At 36.7% G+C, this 13,670-nt stretch overlaps 1 protein-coding gene across 4 annotated transcripts in view; it reads right to left on the reverse strand.

Annotated features, from left to right (window-relative positions):
- COBLL1 (cordon-bleu WH2 repeat protein like 1) overlaps positions 1–13,670 on the reverse strand; it is a 186,222-nt gene that overhangs the window by 112,587 nt on the left and 59,965 nt on the right. Inside the window, exon 1 of one of the 4 annotated variants that reach the window (XM_012750026.3) lies at positions 7,117–7,970. The exons of the other annotated variants lie outside the window; for them this stretch is intronic. The gene's annotated coding sequence lies outside the window, so the exon portion shown is untranslated. Of the gene's footprint in view, positions 1–7,116; positions 7,971–13,670 lie in introns of those variants that run through there. 4 annotated transcript variants of the gene reach the window in all.

Consider the following 13,670-nt stretch of genomic DNA (forward strand, 5'->3'; position numbering starts at 1 on the left):
CTGGAATTCTTATTTGACAAAGTTAGTTGATCATGTTAGTTGACTGAAGTTTAAGAGCTTCTACATGTTTTCTTTTTCTTTTTTTTTTTTTTTTTGAGACACAGTCTCACTTTGTTGCCCAGGCTAAAGTGAGTGCCATGGCGTCAGCCTAGCTCACAGCAACCTCAAACTCCTGGGCTCAAGCGATCCTTCTGCCTCAGCCTCCCAAGTAGCTGGGACTACAGGCATGCGCCACCATGCTCGGCTGATTTTTTTCTATACTAGTTTTTTCTATATTAGTTGTCCAATTAATTTCTTTCTATTTATAGTAGAGACAGGGTCTCACTCTTGCTCAGTCTGGTTTCGAACTCCTGACCTTGAGCAATCCGCCCACCTGGGGCTCCCAGAGTGAAGAGCTTCTACATATTACTAGACAAAGGATTGCTGGAGACTTTTGATCCATACACTGTTAAATCTTCAAGAAATTATGACCCAAAACTTGATTTTTTTTTTCAGTTTATTCAAACACTTGCAAGCCAAGCAAAAAATAAAAACAAAAACAAAAAACCCCCAACAGCTATCTCTTAAGTTATTACTCAATTTGTGAGAAAGGCAGCAGAAAATGAGAACATGACAGAAATAATACAAATTGTTCTCTCAATAGAATAATGTAAGTAGTCTTAAGATAAAAATACATAGGTATAGCTCTCCAGAAACCATCATTTTTATTCCTGTGCAGAAACAATCCCTTATATTTGAGGAGGAAATGATTATTATATCCCATTTCTATTAATTAGTCTCATAACTACATCCATCCCACAGTAAATAACTTAATAAAAAAAAAAAACCCTGAAAAATCTCAATGAAATTTAAAAAGGAATAATATGTATTGGCAAAGAGTATTATCTAAAGATCTCTGTGAAAATGTTGGCCTTCCTATTTCCTTATTTTTAGATATTTTATTTATTGCAAGCACGCAATGGCACACTACGCAAAGAAATCTGTTCACATACTATGTATTTTTCATATAAGCAACAATCAAATAGCTTATTGTAAATGTTGACAATTCTGAATAGTGATTAATTCAGATTAGTGAATTCACATTAGTGAATGGAAGCTCATTGAGCCCAGGTCATTTTAACTCTCTGGTTTAATGCTATGTCTTGCAGCATCTATAATATTTATTAACACAAACAAGATGCTAAATAAAATATTGTTGAATGAATTCTCTTTCTTTCAGGTACATAAAACTCTATGGATGGGGTGTTCAAATGTTTTCCTAACTCTGAAAAAAATAATTTCTTAAAAGCATGCTGGGGTAGGATTTTTGATGTATTTAGTGTGAAATAAGTTTTCCTTCATCATTTGACCCTGATTCTCAGAAAACAAGAAGAAACTACACAAAGAATAGATTATTCTCAGCCATATAACAATCTGATTGTCTTTCAGCAATGTATAAAAATAACCAACCAATCTTTAAAAGGATTCCTCATTGGCCGGGCACAGTGGCTCATGCCTGTAATCCTAGCACTCTGAGAGGCCGAGGCAGGCGGATTGCTGGAGGTCAGGAGTTTGAAACCAGCCTGAGCAAGATGGAGACCCTGTCTCTAGTATAAATAGAAAGAAATTAATTGGCCAACTAATGTATATATAGAGAAAAAATTAGCCGGGCATGGTGGCTCATGCCTGTAGTCCCAGCTACTTGGGAGGCTGAGGCAGTAGGATCGCTTGAGCCCAGGAGTTGGAGGTTGCTGTGAGCTAGGCTGATGCCACAGCACTCACTCTTGCCACAGCACTCACTCGGGCAACAAAGTGAGACTCTGTCTCAAAAAAAAAAAAAAAGAATTCCTCATATCTATATCCCATGGAAATAGTTTTCTCTTCTTCCTCACATCTATTGTAGAATCATTTACTACTTCTTTTTTTTTTTTTTTGAGACAGAGTCTCATTCTGTTGCCTGGGCTAGAGTGCCATGGTGTTAGCCAAGCTCACAGCAACCTCCAACTCCTGGGCTCAAGTGATCCTCCTGCCTCAGCCTCCCGAGTAGTTGGGACTACAGGCGTATACCACCACACCTGGCTGATTTTTTCTGTTTTTAGTAGAGATGGGGTCTCACTCCCGCCTCAGCCTCCCAGCGTGCTAGCGTTACAGGCATGAACCACCATGCCCAGCTGAATCATTTACTTCTTACTAATATTTTCACACTGCTGGTTTGACAACTCTCCCAAAGGAATTATTTTATATTTATTATGTTCTTCCCCCAGTCATCAGCAAATAAGATTTTATCTTACCCATTTGTGGAAAAGGTCAAATTCATTTAAGAGTAATTCTACAGAGTTAAGAGTAGTGATACATGGGAAAAAACTCTGAACCAGGAGGTAAAGAAACACAGGTTTTGCCACACACCACCCTCCAACACACACAACAAACGTTTATTAAGTACCTATTCTGGCTTTGGGTAGAGACATGAATACAACAGTTCCTGCATTCAAAGAACCAACAGCTTATTATTTTACAATAATCAACTACCCATAAAAAAAATCCCAAATGTTACCTTGTTCTCCCTTTCACTTTGGGTGTGTTTAGTTTAGTCAATGAGCACTGACAAAGCACCCATAACATAAATAATGGAATTTATTAAGCTGCAATGATCAGAAGACTATGTATGCATTAAGCTAATTATTACAACAACACTGAGTTGTGGTGTCTGTATGCTGTAGGATAAGGAACAAATTCCCAAGAAGGGAGTGAACTTGTCCAGTCACAGTGAGCTGCAGATCTAGATTTAAAACCCAGGGAAGTTCATTTCAAAGGCCCATTTCCTTTCTCCCATGCCATTCTGTTACTATATCCCCTGCTCTGTATGCCCAGCACTAGTGAAACACCAATCTGAGCTCTTAAAATTCTATATAGAATGACAGATTGACACAAAAAGCACATTTATATGAACCTATCCAGTAAATACAATTTATTATTTTCTCTGGAATGACATCTAAAAGAAACACTAACTCAGCAAAAGAAAACCATTAGATATGTGCATGTTAAATACTAATTCATTACAATCATCCTTTCATAATCTGTAAAGCTATGTTAAATCTTTTCAAATAAAGAAAAACACCCATACTCTGAAAAGTAAACTGTTTCATCTGCCTAGTTCAAACAACCTAAAATATTAACTGCTGGCGCTCCAAACCACCATGTCTTTCAGTTCCATAGAAAGGTAGCTAATTTCATGTATAAACACTGTAAAATCTATTGCAATTCTTCCTCCCTAGAAACAAGAAAAGGAAATGACAAAGAAATATACAGTAGACTCATTTATACAAACTTTCCCTGAGGAAATAGGTGGATCTAGAAACAAAGGCATATATAACAACATGCCAAATAGCAGTGGTGGTCAATATAGCTCAAACTTTTAGCAAAGATTTGTTCAAAAATAGCTCTTAGATATCAAAGCCATTTTAAAAAATTTTCTTTAGCACAAGAATTCTGGCATAATAGATGTGGCGCAGTTTTTATGAAATGCCAAGATATAAGAGCTAAAATCCACATTCACTTTTTGATCCCAAAATAAAAACAAATCAAGTATGTTCATTGTAATGATCTCACAAAAAGATCATTACATTCTACACATTTTATCCTCAAAAATTCATAAATACCATTCACCTTACTCTTACAGTATTTTCTTAATTTCTTCTACCACTTATGGGAAAAAATCTAGAATGAAAAATGATATCTCAAAAGCAAAACTAACATTTTATTCTATTTCTCTTTGATTTTGCTTCTTTTCATGAATTGGATGAGGCGCCTGTAATTTTTGTGAACTTCAAGAAATTATATCTAGAAGCAGACTGTGACAGAAAAAAAAAAAAAAAAGAAATTATAGATAACTTTGACTTACAACCTTTTTCCAACTCAGTATGAAAATCAGAAAAGCATTTTTAATAACTCTAAACAAAACAAAAACACACATGTAACAGGTAATCAATTTCATATTCCATCCACATTTTTGTTGTTTAAACAATAGGATTACAATGTTATCTAGAGCTTTCTGGAAAAAAATATGTACTTTGTTTCAACTCAGGCACAGCAGCAGTGGTGAGGAGAACATTTCTCGGAGACAAAACATTAAAATAAACTAGATATGTACATTTCAATAAAAAGTGAAAATCTTTAACAAACAAGTTACTTTAACAATCACAAGTTGACATATCCATATTACTTAGAACTTCTATGGCATAAATCACAATAGTCTGAAGATAAACAAAAATGGGTCAAGTACTGGGCACAGCATAGTGAGAAGGCTGAGACAGGTTTAGAAAGAATGAGTTTCTAACTGTACATCACCATATACATGGTTTATGGAGCAATCACAACATGTGTCTTTGTAGGAATTACTACCCACTTTCCTTTAACAATGTTAAATAGTGATAGGAGGGTATCTAAACACACCACTTAAAGTGATAGCAGTGAAATAAAATAAATTTTAAAAAGAAAAAGAACAGGATGGCGCGGTGGCCCACGCCTGTAATCCTAGTACTCTGGGAGTCCAAGGCAGGAGGATCGCTCTAGGTCAGGAGTTCAAGACCAGCCTGAGCAAGAGCCAGACCCTGTTCTCTACTAAAAATAGAAAGAAATTAATTGGCCAACTAAAAATATATAAAAAAATTAGCTGGGCATGGTGGCGCATGCCTGTAGTCCCAGCTACGTGGGAGGCTGAGGCGGAAGGATCACTTCAGCCCATGAGTTTGAGATTGCCGTGAGCTAGGCTGATGCCACGGCACTCTAGCTTGGGCAACAGAGTGAGACTCTGACTCAAAAAAAAAGTCACCCAAATTTAATTTCAAAGATTAATGCATAATTATTTCAAACATGGAAATGGAATATAATTATACTCTTAATATTAAATGTATAATTGAGTTTGTGTTAAACAATTCTATTACTCACCTTAGTTTTTTTCCTTATTCCATATGGTTTAGTAATTTGCTTTCTAAAGAACATATGCTTAGTGGGAGTAAACAAGACACCCCAGAGGTACATTCTCCTCTTCCTTATTAATGACATCATTAAGTTTGCCTATTTATAGTCTGGACCATCTAACCTCATGGCCTACATGAATTAAGTGGATTTGTTTAGTTGTTAATCCTCACAGTGTGTGCTTAGCAGCAATTAACCAGTGACAGATAGTAACTGGATCACTGTATTTAAAATAAAACATGTTGAGATTGCAGTTTGTGCTGTTTTGATTTATGTGAACCTTAAATATGATCAAATGATTGAGCAAAATTTGAAAAATATAAATCTGATGTATTTTGATGGGAAATTGGAATTGTACAAGTCATATTTCTACAAGGCATTTAGAAAAATGGCCCTTATTTAAAAAAATACAACCAAATAATTCTACTATTTTCAAGTTTTAGATATATTTTATAATGGCAAACATTTATAATTTGAACATTTGAAATCTCTCCTAGGTAGAAAGGATTATTATATTACTTCACCTTCATTCTATAAGGTTTTTTTTTTTTTTTTTTTTTTTTTGAGACAGAGTCTCACTTTGTTGCCCAGGCTAGAGTGAGTGCCGTGGCATTAGCCTAGCTCACAGCAACCTCAATCTCCTGGGCTCAAGCGATCCTACTGCCTCAGCCTCCCGAGTAGCTGGGACTATAGGCATGTGCCACCATGCCCGGCTAATTTTTTGTATATATATTTTTAGTTGGTCAATTAATTTTTTTCTATTTTTAGTAGAGACCGGGTCTCGCTCTTGCTCAGGCTGGTTTTGAACTCCTGACCTCGCACAATCCGCCTGTTTCAGCCTCCCAGAGTGCTAGGATTACAGGCGTGAGCCACCATGCCCGGCCCATTCTATAAGTTTTTTATAATCTTATCACTTCTCAGAGACTTGTTTAAATACCAATCAGCTATAAGAAATACTTTATACCACAAGACAATGTTACCTCGCTTTTTTAAGTTTCTAAACATTTACCACTAACCATTTGGAGTTTCAATTAAAGGGAGCATTTGGACTATTCACAAATATTCTACACAAAAATTGTAGCATACATAAAAGAATCATTTTCATATTTCATCTAATATTACATAATATCCTCCATCTATTTAAGGGATGGACCTAATGTGGTCCTTAAAAAGAGAACGAAGTTTTAACACACACATTGCACAAAAAGTACAGTGCTATAAGCAAGGAGATGAGTCAGGCTGTACTCTTCAGTTAGTTTAGCAAAGTCATATGTAATCCTATACTAGCTAAGTCAGAGTTTCTAGGAGCAACCTTCTTATTCAAGGGTCACACTGACAGTTAATATCAAACTCAAGGTTTGCTCTTAGAGTCATGTGCTAAGGGCTTGTTTGGTTTTTGACTTAATTCAGGTAAATTTGACTAAGTGCAACTTTTACTTACTGCCTGGAGGGTTGTTGATACAATGGCTCATGTCACGGCAGCATGGGGGAAAGAGGGCCAAGCTAGGGATCAAAATGCTTAATTCTAGTTTGAATTTCTCTGTCAAGTAACTTAACACCTCTAAATCTCGGTTTAGTTATTTATTGATGTTGAACGAAGAAATTATCCAAAGTCTGCTTTATAGCGTTTTTGCATTTAAAAAAAAAAAAACAGCGATTATTCCTTGTACAATTTAAAGCCCTACTAAAGTGCAATTTTTCATTGTTTACTGAAATGTCCACCATAATTTGAAAGGAACTTCACCAAGGCTTGAAAGTGTTTCAAATAAGAATACAATGAACAGCAGCAATTAATTTTACATCCACAAAGTTGACTGGATTAAGTGTTACATGTAAAATAATTTTTCTTCCCCAACAAATATAAATTACATAATTGCATATACATTTAATGTGTCAAGAAAAATAATTATGTCATTTACTCTCCAAAGCATCGATTCATAAAACGCATAAGTTCTTTAGCTTTTTCTACAAAAATGCTGAGAAAAAGAGTCTTCACTGAGACATTTGAATAAGCAGGAAAAAAAAGAGTCCTCAGACATATTAAAATGTTTAAGAGTAATCATAGTTCAAAGGAAAATATTAGACACTTTAGACACTTAAAATACTAGAAAATGTTAAATTATTTTACAAGTTTTACAAATCATATATATTTATACTTACAACTCTTCCAGAAAGCCTCCATGAAACAGCACCGTTCCTTCAGCTATTTACTTTTAGAGAATGCTAAACCAACTGTCCTGTTCTATTACTAACTCTACTGTTTATCATGTGTGTGTAAGCGCCAGGCACTTCTTACCTCTGGCAAATATGTAAAAGAAGGAATTCACTGGTCTTACAAAATCATTCCGGGAATCATCATGTAACATTTTCACAGGCCCTTTTTCTAGAATGTGTTTTATACAGTGATTTTACAAAGCAGTTCCTTATCAAATAATTTAAAAACTGGAGCATTCAATGTTTTTTTTCCTCCTTTAGAAAGTTATATATGCTTGAAAAATTCTCAACATACACAAAATATTTTTAATTTGAGATCATTTTAATTAATCATTTGATTTTAATGTTAAGAAGGACATCTGTGTAGTAGTAAAGAAAAACCTTAAAATTAATTGTAGCATGATAGTCTGATGAAAGGTGAGCATATGAAAATAAAATCCAGAGAAAAAAGTAGGCATTTAATTTTGTAAAAAGAAAAAGGAAGGCCGGGCGCAGTGGCTCACGCCTGTAATCCTGGCACTCTGGGAGGCCAAAGCGGGAGGATCGTTTGAGCTCAGGAGTTCGAGGCCAGCCTAAGCAAGAGCAAGACCCCATCTCTACTACAAATAGAAAGAAATTAATTGGCCAAATAAAAATATATAGAAAAATTTAGCCGGACATGGTGGCACATGCCTGTAGTCCCAGCTACTCAGGAGGCTGAGGCAGAAGGATGGCTTGAGCCCAGGAGTTTGAGGTTGCTGTGAGCTAGGCTGATGCCACAGCACTCTAGCTTGGGCAACAAAGTGAGACTCTGTCTCAAAAAAAAAAAAAAAAAAAGAAAAAGAAAAAAGAAACAGTTAGAATTCCTGGCAAATGCCCTAAGATTTCTCCTAATCAGTCCAGAGCAAACAACATTTTCTACCATAGTTACCTCAATGCAGCCGACAAAGCCAGTACTTGAGCTTTGTGGCTTCACCCCTATTGTACAGGCTCAAATGGGAATGGAATGGAATCTGAAAGGCTAGATTTTATCGTCAGTCCTTTTATAAATCAAAGTGCATCTTTGTAACAATTCAGATTTTTCCAGGATGTTCAAAATCAAATGCAAGCTATGCAAATAGGAGCAACAGAAACTTGAATGCAAAATTACATGTTCCATTACTTCCACATGTCCAACATTGACTGCCACAGCTATAGCCTAAAATAAAACAAGAATTTCTACTGGTACTTCCTTTCCAGCCTAATGAGACTTGATTGTCTTTTATGCAGCTGTACTCACTTATACCTACATCTCTCTCCACAACAAAACCTCTTTAAGATGTTCATAAGAATAAGTCTAGAACTCTAATATACAGCATGAAAACTATGGTTAATAAAATTGCACTGTATACTGGAAATTTGCTAAGAGAATAGATTTCAAGTATCCTTACCATTAAAAAAAAAAGTTAATTATGTGAGGAGGTATGTTAATTTGCTTGACTGTAATAGTCATTTCACTATTTCACCTATATAAAATAATTTTTTTAAAAAAAAGGTGATCATAGTTTCTATTTTTCTACTTTTCTCCTTTCTTACTTCATATCCTCCCATGAGCCCACCCCATCTGCTTGCCACCCCCATCCTCACAAAGGCTGTCTTATATCTTCATTATCACCAATAACCCTCATGTTGCTCTAGATATTGAACAGGAGTCTTCTCTGTTATTATCTCACTTGACTTCTTCACAGCACTCTAAACATTTGATATTGCCAATCCTAAAATCTTTCTCCAGAACCAGACTCCTACATTAGCACATTCTGGTATGCCTGAGACAGTCTCAATTAGCCTCTGTTGTCCCTTCGGTAGTTTAATATTTAGTGTCCCAATGCTCCCTCCCCTTTTACTGCCAAAGGTACCCCAGGTTGCCTACTCAATGATATCAGGTCACCCTACCTAGAGTGTTACTACCAATTTTTTATATCTCCTCTTGACTGCTTCATTAGGCATCTCAAACTTGGTAACACCAAAAGCAAACTCTTCCCCTGTCTTCCCTTAGTCTTCCCCATCTCAATAACAGCTCCAATAAAAGCCAAAAATCTAAGAATTTACCTTGATTCAGTCCTCTCTTTCCCTGATTTCCCACATTTAATCCAAAATTGTTGCCAAATCCATGCACTTCATCTCCACTACAACCACCACAGTCCAATTAAATACACCATCCCCTCCCATTGCACCACCCTACCAGTCTCCCAGCCTCTGCTCTCACACTTCAATCCATTCTCTTCCACAAAGCTTCCATGGTCACCACTTTAAAATGTAAACTGTCAGTTCATCCCCTGCTTTAACTCTTCCAAAGCTTCCCCATGGCTCTTAGAATAAATCCCAAACTCCTCATCCTGGTGAGTGAAGCCCAACAAGATTGAAGCACTATCTTGTCCTCACATCCCTTTTCTTGGCCCACTGTGCTCTAGCAAAACTGGCTTTTTTACTGGTCTCTTATCCATAAGCTCTCCCAGTCTTATAGGCTTTGCTTTTGCTGTTCTCTGGACCTGGAATGCTTTTCCTATCACTCAGATCTCAGCTGAAATGTTACCTTTTGAAAGACTCTCATGGATCTTGTCTAAGGTAGCACTCTAGTTGCTGTCTCATCACCCTATTTTAATTCTCTTCAAAGCATTTATCACTGTTCTTTTCCTTTTTAAAATTTATTTTGTTTGTATGGTTGTCCCTGCAAAACTCTGTCCTGATTGGAATCTAAATTCTGAGAAAAAAAACTTTGTCAGTCTTTTCCTGATGCCTGTAACAGGATTGGCACTTCACAAGCTATCAAGTCTTTGTCAAAATAAATGATTTGGTTATGAGAAATATATATTTTTTTGTTAATTGTACAACTTAAATACTTATACTACACTTAACTGTAGTTAAGTGTCTCTGGAAAAGCCTGATGATTAATTTATATATAAAAGGGGCAATACTATTAACCCTTGGAAAAAACACAGGAAATTAATAATTATATTACATGTTTAATTTTTAAGAACTTATTGTTCTGGAATAATTTACTACAGAAAAGTAGTAAAGTTAGTAAAGACAGCGCTTACATACACTTTACCCAGTTTTTCCTAATGTAAGCATCTTATATAACAAAGTACCTTTGTCAAAACTGAAATTAAAATTGGCATATTATTAACTAAACTTTAGACTATATTTGGATTTCATCAGTTTGTCCACTAACGCCCTTTATGTGCTCCATGATGCAATCCAAAATATCACATGACATTTAGTACCAATTTAATTTTGAACTGTAACTTGAATTTTTTATTTTGAAAATGTCTTTTTGTTTCTACTTCTGGCATATAAAAATTTTACTATTGGTCTTAACAACTTAATTAAAAAGAAGTCATCTGGCCCAGTATAAAAGAAATAATATGTCAGTAAAAAGAAAAAGTTACGAAATTGTTAATTATTCTACATACACATATGGGCACTATTAAAGAAAGACCACTATGGTATAACTCAAGATTGTTTTTAAAGTTTTCTTTGTATGGTTCCTAAGGAAGGTGCACCAGGCTCCTCCTGAAACATTTTGTACATGCACCTGGGGATTCTGGGTAGCCTCAAGGAGGAGGGATATAGGAATGCTGCCATATACCTGAATTTAGGTACCAGCAAGAGTGCTCACAAAGCACTCTTGGAAAAATAGGAACATACTCTTCCTCTTCTAAACCAAGATGGATATTATTCATGAATAATGAGCTTAATATAGGCTTGAGTTCCTAAAGAAACTTATAAAAAAAGAGTATAAAACAACTTCCTTAACATAAGGGTCAGTGAGGCACCACAACAGAAACGAAATGAGTCAAGCTTAAAAGACACAGTAAAGGGTACTTGTAGGTAAGTGGAGAGGAAGCCAGTGACATAGACGCTCTTCACACCTAGGTAACCCACACTCTGGGAAATAAGAATCAGTGTTACTAAATTTTTCAGTTTTTCCAAAAGAAATAAGAACTCTGGATCTTTATGTAAAATTTTTCTAAATTTTCAATGCTGCCAAATAACTCACCCTGCTAGACAAACACTGCATTGTGTGGCCCTGGGAGATCAGCACTGAAAACTTTAAGCCGATGACTGGATCCCACCCACCACTGTTGTTATCTGCTCCCATGCACAGTGGCCAAGAGTTGCCAATAACCACAGAAATACAATTCTGATGCTTCTGATAGGATGCCTGTCACAAGAATAGCCCCAGATACATGAGGAGAGCCCCTTCAGCTCCTGCAACAGAGGCCACAAAGCCGAGGGCCTTCCGTTAGAGAAAACTTATCCAACATTAATTGAGCCCCTACCACGTGGGAGATTGCTAGCCACTGAAGGAACAAAATGGCAGCTCCCAGGATGCGGAAAGCTATCTGCTTCCCTCTTGGGCGTGTCAGAGAAGGTTATACCTGGTAGGAATAGCAAATACAAGGAGACAAAAGAGGTCTTAAAATTCCAAAGATAAGAGCTTTCCAAGGAAGGCCACGTAGGCCATGCCGAGGAATTCAGGCAATTTGGACTCAGTAAAACAGGACAGTAATATGATATTTGCATATGGAAATATTATGATGAAAATGAAAGGGATTGTTAAAGCTGTAAGGGACCAGGGACAAGCAGACCAATTAAACTATCAATAATCCAGGTAAAAAAAAATGCCAAGACCTGGTAGCACTGGGAAGAGAGAGAGAAAGAAATGGGTTGAAGAGACATTGAAATGCCATCACAAGATTTAGAGACAAAATTTCGGGTTAGCAAAAGAGGAGAGGGGAAAACCAGGAGAAATCCCAGTGTATGACTATGATAATTCAGTAAATGATGAGACCGCTAACCAGGATAGAAATTATAGAAGGAGAAGATTTCATAGGAAATGAATTCATTCTGGACTTCTGAATGTTAAAGTCATACTGGAAACATGGTCTCAAAACTGCATACTCTTCAATTGAGATGAATTACCATTAGTTTTTTTCTATTCAAATTACTTTCCTATCCCTAAGTATGGTAGAGAAATTTGGTTTTCATTACAGTCTACATGGAAAAGCGATCTAAACATATAACTCCATTACCCCAGATCGGAGATTTTCTAACAAGACAGGATAAACAGAGCAAATCATGACCAAGTCACCATCTTTGCCTGGGACACTTTTCTTAAGAACTATCATTTCTGCTCATAACCTGAAGGACTCACAGTTATGCCAGCCTTCTCTTTTCCTGACAGGATAAGCCAAGCAGGTCCCTTGCTCCCTTCAGCCTTAACAGCAGTATTAAAGAGCAACTACCGACACTGATAAAGTCTTATCCCTCAGAGAATTCCATGCAGGCTAACAGGAGATAAAGGGTTCTGCAGCCTCCTTTTTAATGAACTGCCCCACCTTGGCCTACCCGTACCACTTCCCCAGCAGGGAACCCATTTCTGCCCAAGTTCTCAAGGGCACTCAGGCCCAGGCAGGGCAGTCTCTTGAGAGCAGGAGCATATCTGAGTCCCTCTGGCAAAAGGCCCCCTTCAGCCCCTCTAACAGAGAGCACACAAGCCTAGGGCCCTCCTTCGTCTTTCTTCACCAGCCTCTGTCCCAGTAATTCAGTCTGGAAGGAAAGAGAAGAGTTAAGGTGATAGAGCTCCACAAGTTTAGAAGCAAAATTAAAGGGAGCGTAAGGAATGTGCAAGCATGAAAGGTGGGTTGGGCCGCAATGTGTAGGAAAGTCCTCCTATTGCACTAATGGTTACGATGAGGCCTAATGAGAACAGGTTTGCCTCATTAATTTTAAATATTTTTAAAAAACGGTATGTGTGGCAGTCTAGCAAGATGGAACTGATTATCTGGGCTTGATTCCTGTTATGGCCTTTAGCTGACTATGTGACCTAGAGCAAGTTACTTAACCTCCCTCTATCTTAGATCCTCATCTGTAAAATGGGGTAGTAATAATACCTATTTAGGGGACTACTGAAAAATGTATTAAGTTCATATGAAGTCCTCAGCATAGTTCCCACAGCACAGAAATAGCTAACACTAATTGAATGTTCTAATACTCCAAAAGAGAACATAAGCAAGCCTTTATAGCAAACATTTTTAAAATGAAATTCCACACAATTCCTCTCTTTAAAAAAACAGTTTAAAAATTTGCAAAAGTTATTAGTCAACTCAAAGATATATGTTCATTTTTATTTTTGTTAAGGCTTCTGAGTCAGTCATGTGGAAAAGTTTTGAGATTTTTCATGAGGGCTTTTTTCAAGACCAATTTTTTAGTGTGGTTTCCTCTTGGAAAATAATGAATAATTAAACAAATTGATTAACTGACTTCATTATTGTTTTCCTTGGCTCTCAGGACATTGGGTCATGAGCTCTATAAAGACACAGCTACCATCATCACAAAGTACAAATAAGAGCTGCAGTACTCCTATTTATTCACAAACCACTCCACTTTGTATTTTCAGCTTTGTGCCTTATTTAGACACCAAATGATGTTTGCCCTGGGCGGTGCTGCCAGTGTATCTGCTGGGCTCAATGGAAATC

This window comes from Microcebus murinus, chromosome 8 (assembly GCF_040939455.1).
Source record: "Microcebus murinus isolate Inina chromosome 8, M.murinus_Inina_mat1.0, whole genome shotgun sequence".
NCBI lineage: Eukaryota > Metazoa > Chordata > Mammalia > Primates > Cheirogaleidae > Microcebus > Microcebus murinus.